Below are 12,960 nucleotides of genomic sequence, written 5' to 3'. Positions count from 1 at the left end.
AATCCATCCAGTTTGTTAGACAAGACCTTTACCCACTACTTATCTGTCAAATCCAGCCTAACCATATGGCTCTTCTAACCTAAAAAACACAAAAGGCATACACCCTGTAAGATAATACCTAATGAACTATAACTGATCAGAGTAATTTATAATTGACAGTTGTCTGGGTGAAACTCTAAGAATAATTGTATTTTGCCATGCTGACCACGGATTTTTGCACTGACCCAACGTTGTCCCATGGACTCTGCACAGGAGATAAGATAAGCATGTAACCTTGGAGAATCACAGACCCAAAGACATCATCATGCGTTGGTTTCACACACAGAACAGAATAACAGCAATACCAAGTCAACATCAGCAATTTGACCTGTAAAGACTGGTTCTGGTTCTGCATTGCTAGTACTCCCACTAACAGGAGGTTTTATTTCATTTTCTCTGTCACATTTTTAACATTGAAAGTTATGGATGATCAGCCGTAAATACAACTAGGTGCAAAAATACTTGTCTTTTAAAAGCGTCACAAAGCTGTAGAAACGTTTGGTCATTTTAATTGCAACTCCTGCATGCTAATTCTATGTAATAGTGTGCACTGAGCAAAGACATTGTTAGGTGTAGTAAACAAGTACTGGCCTTTTTCATCTGTTCTTGTGGTTAAAGATTATAGCTTGAGTAAAAGAGCAAAATGTCAATTTGAGAAATTTCTTCCCTCCTGGATAATCCACTGTGAGTGGTATTAATAAAATGAATTATAGGATAAACTAAAATGGAGATTGCGAGCCATGCCCTGTTGTCCAACATCAGTGTCTGACTTCACAAATGCTATTCTGGATGAATGGTCAAAACGTCCCACAGACCCACTCCAAAATCTTGTAGAAAGCCTTCCTAGAAGAGTAGAAGCTGGTATAGCCGCAAAGGGTGGACCAGCTTCACTAACACCGATGGATTTAGATTGGAATGTCATACAAGCTTCTGTAGGTGGAATGTGTGGGTGTCCCAATACTTTTGTCCATATATATATGGGCTTATTGGTTAATGTTTGCAAATGAAGATGAGGGAGTTGAATGATATTCTTCCCTTTTGCATTCTTTCATACCCCACTGAACCAAGGGAGAGCCATAAGGACAAATCTGGCTTCTTTCGCCTTTAGCTCTAATACTAATGCCTTTATGGTTATACTCATGTAGACCACCTCAATCAGGGTGCCATGTGAGGGTGAGCTTAGGTGTAATGAAAGAGCTGAGCTGGCTTTACAATACCTTATGTTCATTACTCTTTAATTCACTATAACATATTACATTGGTTTATCATTAATACGTAGTCAATTTGTCAATATTTTATTTGCAATAAAATATGGGAATGCATTAGAATGCATTAGAATGAAGTTTCTGAAATAACCTTTTCTAATTTAAAAAGGCTTTAAGAACATAATTTCTTTTGATTAACAAATTGCAGTCTGTAATAAAAGACAAACACCCCCAGCCTGGCTGGGTCTTTCTTGTCTATGTTGCTTTCTTGCTCAGTGACTTCTGTGCAATCATTAATCATGGTCATGTTTCAAAGAGGGGAGTGAAAACACATCATTGGCTTACACACAGACACACCCGCCATGTGGTTGGTTCAGCTGGGGAGGTGGGGAGACTGTAAATCACTGGAGACTTGTTTTGTAGGATCATTCAAGTAAGATGCTGCCATCTGTTTCAGACAGATACTAAATGAAGACACCTTGAAAATACTTTCACTAGTATATTTTCTGTATAGTGTGATCCTCACTCAACATTTATTAAAGATTTAAAACATTCAATCATTTTTTAAAATGAAAAAGTAAAAAAAAAAAAACCCACATGAATGTTTGCTGAAACACAAGCAAGCCCCCCCAATGTCTATCCCTTGACAAGCACTAAATAAATGTAAAATGTAAAAATTCAGTTTGTTCTCAGAATGTAAGTGTGATTTAGCTATAACCAACAATTGTAGAACTAAGTTGCTCTATACCTATAGATTGCTCAATTTATTGCCCGTCATTTATTTGCCGAACCAAGGTACTAGCATAACTGGGAGAAAAAAAAAAAAAAAAAAAAGAGTAACAGAAATATTTAAGGTGACCTCAAGGTCTCTGTCAGACTGGGGGCCTGAACTCAAGGACTTTAAAAAAATAACCCTATCAAAATATTTCCTTGAAAGCACATGCTTAGCAAAAGTTAAGGATGTATGCAATGTGAGAGTGCATCTGTATCTGTGTGTCTCTGTCTATGCATGTGTGTCTTGAGGTGGGGATGGGTGAGAATCCTGGGCCATAGACAGCTCAGTCATTTGATATGCAGTTGGAATTGCATATAGGATATGCCAGTTTCCCACTAGGTGATGGCAGTAGTACTGCACACTTCTTTACAGTAAACACAGCAGAGTGACATCTGTTGAGCAGATTGTCTTACTGTATGGGTCTGTACAACAAGGGAAAAGTCTCAAGTGCCATGAACTTTGAGGCGGCAATAGGCATTCAGATTTGGTACAGTTTATATGTGGATTTAAGGATAATTAAAAATGATCAGTTTTTCACAACATGCTTGTGATTAATTAATGATCAATACTAGGCTACGGATCACACTTTTGTGGTCAGTATTTAATAATGTCAACACTAAGTTCAATAACTTCTATAATAATAACTAATAACTTTTTTATTACATCAAGTTCAGTCACCATTTATTAGATTGTCGCTCAGTGCTCTGAATTGTCACTGTTAAACTGGTTTCATGGTGTGGTGTCAATCATATCGGAAGTTAACTTTTGATCCTTCAGAATTTACTTCTAAAATGTTACAAATTTAAATCGCTTCACTGTTTACGCAGTTCTACCAGGTGGGGGAGCCAAAGAGCTATCAGACGCTCTCAGGTTCCACAGTGTTTCTGTTTCTGCACATTAGCTGCGTGTTTTAGAGATTAATTCAACAACAGTTAATAGGAAATTATGTCAAATATGATGGACTTTAAAAACTAAATTAATAAAAATATTTTACTATGCCCAATTATTGAAATATGAATCCCTCGTCTACTATGCAAGTCAAAAAATGTTTTATGTTTATTTTGCTTTTAGATGTCAAACAAAAACAAATACATACTCACAGATTTATTGTATACACACACACACACACACACACACACAATCACTGACACTTCTAGATATAAAAGTCTTAAATGATAGAGGCCTAAAAGGGAAAGAGTTGAACAAGTTCCCACGAGAAAGCTCCTGTCGTGTGCCTTGATGCCGGAAACTGTGGTCACTGTGGTTTCACTCTGTATATAAAATGCTATGTCTGTCTGATGGAGATAGACAGCATCACAAAGGGCCACAGAGTGCTGATCTCCAGTCAGTTTTAGCCACTTCAGCCCAAATAAGAGCTCAATTTCCTGGGAAGAGCAGTAAAGCATTATCAAGCCCCAATGATCTGCAAATCACATCTCTATCCATGTCACATTCATACTTTTAGTAATATGGTCTGTGTTGGGGCACAGGATGGTCACACTGATAAAGACAGATCAAAAAGTCCCTCTGAGGTCTCAGAGGAAGTTGTACCCAACTGACAGGCTTCTCTTGTATTACACATCTGCCACTGCAAGACAAGGCAAAGCTTTATATAGATCCCTAACTAAAAGCACTGTGGTCTCTGTTTCATACACTTTTGATCATTTGATATTACTGTATTCTTTTTCTGTCTCACTACTTTTAGCAATACATGTTTCATTTTGTCTCACTGGCCATTAAATAAGTATTTTACATTAGAAAGTGCACTGATCATCTAGTTAAGGATTTTGCAGCCTGTGCAGCAGGAAGCAGCAGCAACACTGCAGTATAAAGCCCATTATATCAGCTGTTCCAGTGCTGTGTGCTTGACAGCAAGGTGTAGCAGGCAGCTTCATTTGAAAAGGCTTTGCTTTCTGCCACAGGTAACTGCCATACCAGCACTCAAATCCACTCATTTACCAACAGTAGATAGACATTAACACTTAGGTAATTGTATTATGTAAAAATCCTGTGGGATTCCCAAACACAATCAGTTGCAGCACCTCCTGTCTTGGGCTGAAGTAATATGTTTATGGTTTCCATTTATTGGTCCCGTAAACATATTGATTTTGATTCTGTGTTTATGGAAATTATGCTTTATGTAGGGGGTGAGTGTGTGGGTTCATAGTTATTTAACACATAATAAGGATAAAAACCAGGTTTAGGAAAAGTGCACAAAGTAAAAGTAGAAATAACTTAAAAAGCCTATATATTATAAAAAGAAGCTTGTATAAACTTAAAAAAGGTAAAACATTAGAAATTTATATATACATTTTTGTATTTACATTTTTATTTATATCATTTTTTATTAGTATTTTATTATAACTTGTTAGTTTAACACTACTACAATAGTATTACTATTACAAAGTGAAAGTGTTAAAAAGGTGTGAAAAAGAGTTAAAGTAGTTGTACTAAAAATAATTTCTTGTCAAAATTAAAACTTGCATGTATGCTAAAAGATTATTTATTCAGGTTTCTTGTAGTGAACTTGCTTGTGACAGAGTGCCTTCTGGTTAAGTCAATTCAAATTTAGTGCTTTTTAGTGCTTGTGTTATATAAGTGATCACAAAGCAGCTTTGTAGATGTATGGGTCCTGATTTCAAATAAGCAAGTCAGAGGTAGCAAGGAAAATTCCCTATATAAACCCATTTAAGTTCATAGGTTTTTTTTAATTGTTATTATTATTACAGGCAAATGCACTTTAATGCACTTTTACTTAAGTATCAAAAAGTAAAACATTAGTGTTTTTTTTTTTTCCTCAGATGACTCGGACTTTAAATATAGCACTTTAAGAACTCAAAATAACTAGTTGTTTTCTGTACTGTAAAATGGTACACAAGTACAATAGTGGATTACTATTGTTTTTCAGTTAAATGACCAGCATAGGTAGGACTGGCAAAAGTTTCCTCTAAATAAGCATTCAAAGCTGAACTTATTATGTGATAAGATATAATTTATGGTATAGGAAGCAATTGCAATTGGCATTTCGAGGTACAAAACCCATTTTCCATCTGTTTGTCAAGATACCACATGCTAATCTAATGTTCTTATCTAGGCCTGACGTGTGCATTTATCTTTGGAACCCAAACTTCTGAATCAGATTACTAGAGAAGGTTAGTGAAATATTGCTTTCCATTTGGCTGGAATGCGATTGATATGATTGGCTAGAATGTGATTGATATGTTGACAGTCCTTTCCATGTTCCTTTTAGCCATGGAAAATGGCTGCTAGAGAGACCCTGTGCATTATGGGAGGTTCTTAAAGCCATCTGTATGTTCCGTTGAGGATAAGGCTGCTTGGCTAAGGGCCATGGCTTCCATAAGAAAGGACAACTGTATTTAACCTCAGATGAACACCAATGAGCAAATGAAGCAAGTGCTAATATTTCTGGCAAGGAAAAGGAATGCCTGTTCAAAAATAAAAGAGAACACCTGACAGATACTGGGTGGTTTTCTAAATCATTCAAAGTTAAATGTCATCTAACAACATTTCTTCACAAGCTTTTCTTAGATTCACTTGGCTGCAGAATGTGACCCCAAACAGCACTATCTGTAATACATTCTGATGTAATTTATGTTAAGATCCCTCCACTGAGCCAAAAACAGCTGCTGTATACATACTTCATAATGTCAGCATCTAACAAAATTGCACATTGTTACAGATCACTCTTGAAATATATGCTATTACAAGCACAAACTCATTTTTAGACTTCTTGATCTACTCAGTGACTGACAGTGCCCAAGGCTCTTCTGTTAAAATATCGTGCTTACAGAAAATTTTGTTGATTTGGGTATTTGTATTTGCTGCATGGCACTACATACATTAAGGAATCATGGCATGGTGTTCTGTCAGATTTCTGGGAGCTAGACTCAAAGATGGAGACAGTGGATAACTGGTAATGCTGAAAGAGAAAACATCTATGGATCTATTCAATGTCTAAAAAATGTCTAAATTATCCAGTTTATTCACAGCATTTTACCATAATCTCAAAAAGGAGAAATACATGTTTTATTCTAGTTAACTCTCATTCTGTGCCGTTCTACAGAAAGAACACAGGAAATGCTGATTTTAATAAATATTCAATATTTATGAATAATTATTGAAATATTTAACAGTATAAACACTGTTTAAGGTACATACTCTTTATGGTATATATTGTTTATGGTACAAACTTTATAGTACATATATGTGGTAATTACAGTTTATGGTACATACTATTTATAATACTGTTTATGTACATAATATTTATATATTGTATATCCTGTTTACTGGTGTTTTGCTGAATTAAGCCCACGACACCTTCAGGATTCTCAACGGTGAGGTCTGTGTCCCAGCCTCACCCCCTCCTAGCTCACTTTTAAACCAAGACGCACCTCTATAAAAACGCCATACACTAATGAACACAACCTGAAAAATCCTTGATGGCCTTCCCAGCGATTAAGTTCGTATCCAGCCCCACTGGCACTGTTAATGCCAGTGGCACTCAGTGCCACCAGTCCTACTGCCTGCTCCATGCCACCAGTTCCATCTGGATCTACCACTTGACCCAATGACATGACAACCTTTACCACCCCACCTTTTAATGTGCATTACCCCAGCTAGTCTGTGTGCTTTTTATCCACAACCACTGATAAGTCCTTCACAGCTGCTCTTAATTTACAGCTTCTAATGCTGAACTGCACAAACGATGTGGCAGACTTTGCTACAAATCACCTAACATGTCTCTCTACCGGTCTTGTATGTGCCTTCCACGGCATTCTCTTACCTCAGCCACCAAATCAACGTACTTAAACTTTTTCCCTTCAAAAGCTTAAACCACTGCGTCCTCAAATGGAATTTTGTATTAACAATCGGTTTATTTTGAGAGTACAACACTATGTCTGGCCTCAGTGTAGTTAATGCAATACACTGTGACCTGTAGGTTTTTTTGTTTGTTTGTTTTTAATTTACATTCACAAGCAATTTCCAATCTCACGCTTCACCCCATCTACCAAAATTTATAGCCTGCGCTCGCACACGCTGCCATTCTCGCATAGACTTAATCACTTTATTAGTAATACCACTCAGCAACGTGTCACGCTCTAGGCGCTTATTTTCAAAACAACATGCTGACATGCTAAGCACTTGATTTTGTCTCCTGATATGTTTTAACATGCTAATCCCTTGATTTACACTTCGGGTCTTCACCTGCCTAATGTCCAACGTTTTCCAGAGCTGGAAGGATGTCTTACATTGCTCTAAGCAAAAAATTAATGCAACTCCCATCCATTGCCCACCGCTCTTGCCAGGTGATTATCATTTTCTCCACAGTTTCCTTGCGACACTACTTCTGCACAATGCTCATCTTCTTCCTCCTCATGAATAAAGATAGCCATCATTTGCCTTTCTGGCGATGCGGCCTTATTAAATGCATTTTAGGAATGCTTAAATGCTTTCCCACATTGCACCTGTCCACTGATGTTCTGTAACTCTAACGATCTCTTAGTTTACCGCACCACTGCACTGGTACCACTGGATTTATCACCGCATCCTTCGGTCCTAACAAAATAATCATGCAATTCACTTTAGCACATTTAAATTCCACATCTAAGCTTGTCAGTGGTAGCTCCAGCTCTCCTTTCCCATAACATGATATACTACTTAAACATTGCGGCATCCATAGCCAATTCCATATAAATTTATTCATAATCCATTCCAGTCGCTCTACTACTATAATTGGGACTTCATACACCATCAATGGCCATCTAATATGAAGCATCACAATTTCTATTTACCTGATAGATGTGTTTCTCAATGTTCTGTCTTTAGCCCCACAACCTGAACTACCTAAACTTTTAACTGGTATCTCTGGTATAGATGGTATCACTTCATCTAATATGAAATTTTAATACACAGACTTGCTAGGTTTAACCATCATCTTTGCCTACCCAAGATAATTTATCTTCCCTAGTAACTGCCAGGTACACCACACAGTCAGCATTGTCATATCATCCATGTATGCCCTAATTGGAGGTAGCTGGAAGCCGTCCTGTAGCCTCACCCCACCTACAACCCTAGTTATTGCCTCAATTACCATTGTAAATGCTAATGGTGAAATGGTGCAACCAGCCATTATGTCCATTTCCAATCTCTGCCGGGACTTATAGGCCGAAACTGTTCTATACAGATGGAATTCTTTTATTTTGCACAATGAATCCCCCCACTTCTCCACTCTTTTGGAATAAACCCTTTCTTCCAGACTGTGATCATCTTCCACAAAAACCTCCAAGTCTTCAGGGGCATTTTTACATGCCAGATATGGCACACCCTGCTGCAGAACCTGCCTTTCCACAACACACCACATCTTGTACCTCACTCTACTTTGATTGACTAACATCCGTTTTCCACACTATTTCACCCACTGGTGGAATATCTATTGGCAACTCCATCCAACCTTCTCCTTATCCTTAAACCCTCAAAATATTCCTAATTCCTTTTTACCAATTTTTAAACTCTCCAATTTCTCCTTAACAAATAAGGTATTAATTGAGAAATATTCCTAAAGAAGGCTGCTCTAGCACACTTCTTCCTCAATACCTCTGCTCTCCTCAACACCACCAGCCTATTCTTCAACTCTTTCTGTAACATGTGCATAACCTCTTTCCTCCTCCACTAGAAGCCTCCATTGCTTTCTAAAAATCTTAATTCCTGATTCAGCTTACCTATTTCTACTTGCCCTTGTGCTCCTTGATCCAAGTGCCTCCTCGTCTTGACTCCTCAGACCTCTCACTGATATCTTCTTCCATCCACACACACACACACACACACACACACACACACACACACACACACACACACACACACCTGCAATCTCTTTCCCTCTCCTATCATCACAGTTGCCCTGTATAGCTCCTTTTTGTAGTCAAGACCGTTCCAGTGTCTGTAGCCATGTGACCCTCCTGTGAGTCATGTTCCACCCATGCTTTTGCAGACTCTTGGGAGTATTGCCTCTGTCTGTTTCAACATAGCTTTTGATGGGTTGCATCCACATGTTTGAACAAACAAAGGATGCTGCTGCCATGATTTGCTAGCCCATGAGTTGACAGACAGACTTCTGTCTATTCCCCCTTGTCAGCTGTCTCACCAAGATGCCACAAAGTCTTTCCCCTGTTGTCAACAACCAGCCAGATGCTTGCAGATAAAATTAACTAGTATTGTTTTACTGATTACAGAGCAAACCAAAAATATTGTTAGAACACAGACAAGAGTTAAAAGAGCAGTCCCTGATAGGTGGATGATGGTTAGGTGAGCTCCCTTTGATTATCCAGGGGATACTTAAGGGAACTGAATTCCTGAACTGCAGAACCAGGAGGTAGCATGACAGTAACCAACAACCAACCCTTCCCCCCTTGGACTGGCCGAGAGATGAGGATGGTTGCAACAAAAATCATCCCTTGCATGGATGATCCCTTGCAACCAAGTGCGAAGCCCAAGGACCACTGCTTGCTGAATCACTGGAAACCACCCCTGACTTCCAGCCCCTTGGATAAGGGGCTGGCTTCTCCTGTGAATATCAGCTATCAATCCTAGATCCAAAGGATCTCCACATGCCACCTGGAGTCCAGCAGCTGGTGCACCACATAGATAGGGGCCCCATCAGTCTCCACAGGAGGTGGCTGTGTCCCCTCCAGTGTGACCTCATCTAGTGGACCTGGAACCAAAGGCTTCAACAGAGATACATGAAATGAGTAATAGACCCGATACTGAGAAAGTAGGTCCAGCTGGTCGTGACTTTATTAACCCTTCCTTGGACTTTAAACAGGCTGATGTATCTGGGGCAGAGCTTCATTCCACAAGTCCCCTCTACAAGCCTTACTCAGTCCTTGGCTGGTAGGAGGATATTTCTCCTTGTTTCTCCAGTACCCTCTAGCATTGATGAATCTCCTCCCAGACTCTCTCACTGTGTTGTATCCAGTTGTCTATCCGAATTATTGAAATGATTTTGTACGAATTTGGCCCCCACAGGAGAAATTGAGACCAGGATATTATAGCAAAATATTTTTTAGGAACTTTCTGAGTTCCTGGTTGTCCCTTTCACATTGCCTGTTAGATTGACGGTAATGTTAACCTGATGTGAGGCTCATGGACATTCCTATGTGCTCGGAAAAAGGTGGACCACAGTTACAAAATCCATGGCTATGTGAGGCCATAGGCGGATAGGTACAGGTAAAGGCAGGAATATACCTGAGGGCAATGTCTTATGAGTCTTACATTGGGATGAACAGAACAGGAGAAAGCAAAGTAATGGTAGGAAATCAACTTTTGTGTGTGACTCCCAGGGTGACCAAATGCGGGGGACAAGTTGGCCTCAGTTGCGGAAATGGCCAAGGACATAGATTTTTTTTTCCCAAGGGACACTGATCAGGCACCACCACATGCTCCAAAGCCCTCTTTATCTCTTCATGGAACTGCCAAACGATGGAAGACATAGTAACACTGGGAGAAGTATGTTTTCATGTTCCTGACTCCTCACTATCCTGGAACATATGAGATGTTTCACTATCCTTAAAGTATTTGCCTTGGAGTTGTGAGAGCTAAGGCAAAACACGATACTGAACTGAAACCGAGAGAAGAACAGGGACCAAAATACTTGACAGGGATTCAACCATTTAGCGGTTCAGGGGTACTCGACTTTCTTGTGGTCGGTCAGAAACAAAAAGGGATGGTCAGCCTCTTCTAACCAATGCCTCAATTGGACAGAGCCAATTTTAAGGCCAGGAGTTCACAATCTTCTATCCGACATTTCCTTTCTGCAGGCATGAGCTTGTGTGAGTATAAGGTCACAAGATGCATCTTACTGGGATTCCTGGTTTGTTGGGGCTTTATCAGATGAGTAGATTATAATGTCATCATTGTAGGCTATTACATAACTCTCGATCATGTCTCTTAGTCATTAATTAAGGCCTGGAAGATAGAGAGGGTGTTGATGAGGTCAAATAGCATAAGTCTATTCATAGTGCCCCCTAGTGGTCACAAAAGCTGTTTTCCATTTGTCTCCCTCTTTGATATGAACTAAATTGTATGTACTCCCAAGGTCAAGTGTAGCAAATAGCTTAGCATGACATAGCTGTTCTAAGTTGACCAGAATGAGAGGAAGAAGGTATGCATAATTTTTGGTGATCTGGTTCAGTCCCAGGTAATCTACACAATGAGGGAACCCCCCCATCTTTCTTCTTAACAAAGAAGAAACCAGAGGCTGCGGCTGATTTGGCAGTGTGCATAAAACCCTGAGCTAATGTTTGCTGGATATAGGTATAGGATATAGGCTGCATAGCTCATTCCTCCTCCTGGGTTATGGGGGTACACCTGTGATTTGGATAGTGTAGCATTATCTACTAGGTCAACAGCACAGTCATATGGATGGAGGGGAGGGACCTGGGTGACACTGCATTAGCTATAAACCTCCTGGAGTTCAGCATACTTGTGGGAATAAAAACCTTGTCTTCAGCCGTAGCCGTTGTGGAGAGTAGCTACAAACAGTTTTGGCAACAGAAACATGACCCATACAGCAACTCCTGGTCGGACCTGGAAATGAGGGGATTATGTTTTTCTAGCCATGGCAATTCGAAAATCAGAGAATTCAGATGAGTTAAGGATTAAAAATGCAATGTAAGGGGCCTAGAATGCAGGTTAGCCAGAACAGCCATTAACGGTCAGAATTAACTAGTGTTGTTTTCTTGATTACAGGGCACACACAAAAACGACAGAACACAGGCAAGGGTCAAAACAGGTATAGAACGACAGATAAACCAGGCAACAATCCAAAGAGAAAATCCCCCCCAAAACTTAAAAAAGAACAGGGGCATAAACACAAGAGAATACAATGAAATAACACTTGGTATGCACTGACTTTGTAATGGGGCAATACTTCAAAATAAGGATAGGGAAATAAACAGTTTATATAGAGTATGTAGAATTGTGAAATGTGTAATATTTAGGGAATGATAATCTGGAGAGCAGTACCTGATAGGTGGATGATGATAAGGTGAACACCCCTTGATTATTCAGGGGATTCTGGGAACTGAAGTACTGAGCTGCAGAACCAGTTGGCAGCATAACATGTATTTTCTTTATAACTATTTTAATGATCTTTTTTTTTTTTTTTTTACACTAAATTATTTGCCTCTATTGCAGCATCCTGGCTGATGGAGAGAGATGAAAGGAAGACAGGAAGGCTCTTGTGATTAATATATCCTATAAATCCTCTAAATCATTTTTTGGCATGAGTAAAAAAATCTTTTAACTCCCAATTGTAGTCATTAATCATATTCATAATCAATTATTTAGATTAAAATGTGCACACACCTTTTTGTCTAATATACTTTAATAATCAGTTATATAGTTTTATGTGTTTCCCATACAAGTTCCAAAAAGTATAGGTATACAATAATCCATTTTCATAAATGTATTACAGAAATAAAACTTTTTTAAAAATCAGTGAAAATAATATAAGGCTTCAAAAGTTGATCAATACATATTATTTTCAGAGGACAAATACTCTCATTATAGCATAATGCAATTCTCCCCTGAAATGTAATAATAATAATAATAATAATAATAATAATAATAATAACATCAAAAGAAAGAGAGAGAAGGAAAAACATATATGCGTTTATGCATGGTTTGGTATTTTTTATACCTGCCAAGAGTGCAGTATCTCATGATATGCATTTAGTGTTTTCTTACATCCTGCACCTAACCAAACCCTTTCAAGCCTGTGAACTTGAAAAGGCTTGTAACTTTCTGGCAAAGTATCAGGCCTTAGCTTGCTAAAGGGGTAAAACCTCAGCTGGGTGATGATACACTACATGGGGTATTGCAGCAGTTTCGTTGTGCTACTTTCACTGAATCTCAGAATCAAAG

At 38.8% G+C, this 12,960-nt stretch overlaps 2 long non-coding RNA genes across 2 annotated transcripts in view; both read left to right on the top strand.

Moving 5' to 3' along the window:
- The window catches only part of LOC145651366 (uncharacterized), a 20,626-nt gene extending 7,837 nt beyond the window's left edge, over positions 1-12,789 (top strand). The window contains exon 2 of the long non-coding RNA XR_014117270.1: positions 12,232-12,789. This is a non-coding gene — a long non-coding RNA (uncharacterized LOC145651366). The remainder of the gene's footprint in view (positions 1-12,231) is intronic.
- On the top strand, positions 3,847-5,875 carry LOC113572781 (uncharacterized). Its single transcript, XR_003410155.2, has 3 exons — positions 3,847-3,941; positions 5,114-5,171; positions 5,270-5,875. It is a non-coding gene; the product is annotated as an uncharacterized LOC113572781 (long non-coding RNA).
- Positions 12,790-12,960: the final 171 nt, after the last annotated feature.

Source organism: Electrophorus electricus, chromosome 15, assembly GCF_041902795.1.
Source record: "Electrophorus electricus isolate QZ-2024a chromosome 15, ASM4190279v1, whole genome shotgun sequence".
Classification (NCBI taxonomy): Eukaryota; Metazoa; Chordata; class Actinopteri; order Gymnotiformes; family Gymnotidae; genus Electrophorus; species Electrophorus electricus.
The sequence above is the reverse complement of the archived record's forward strand: the minus strand, read 5'-3'. Positions and strand labels throughout refer to the sequence as shown.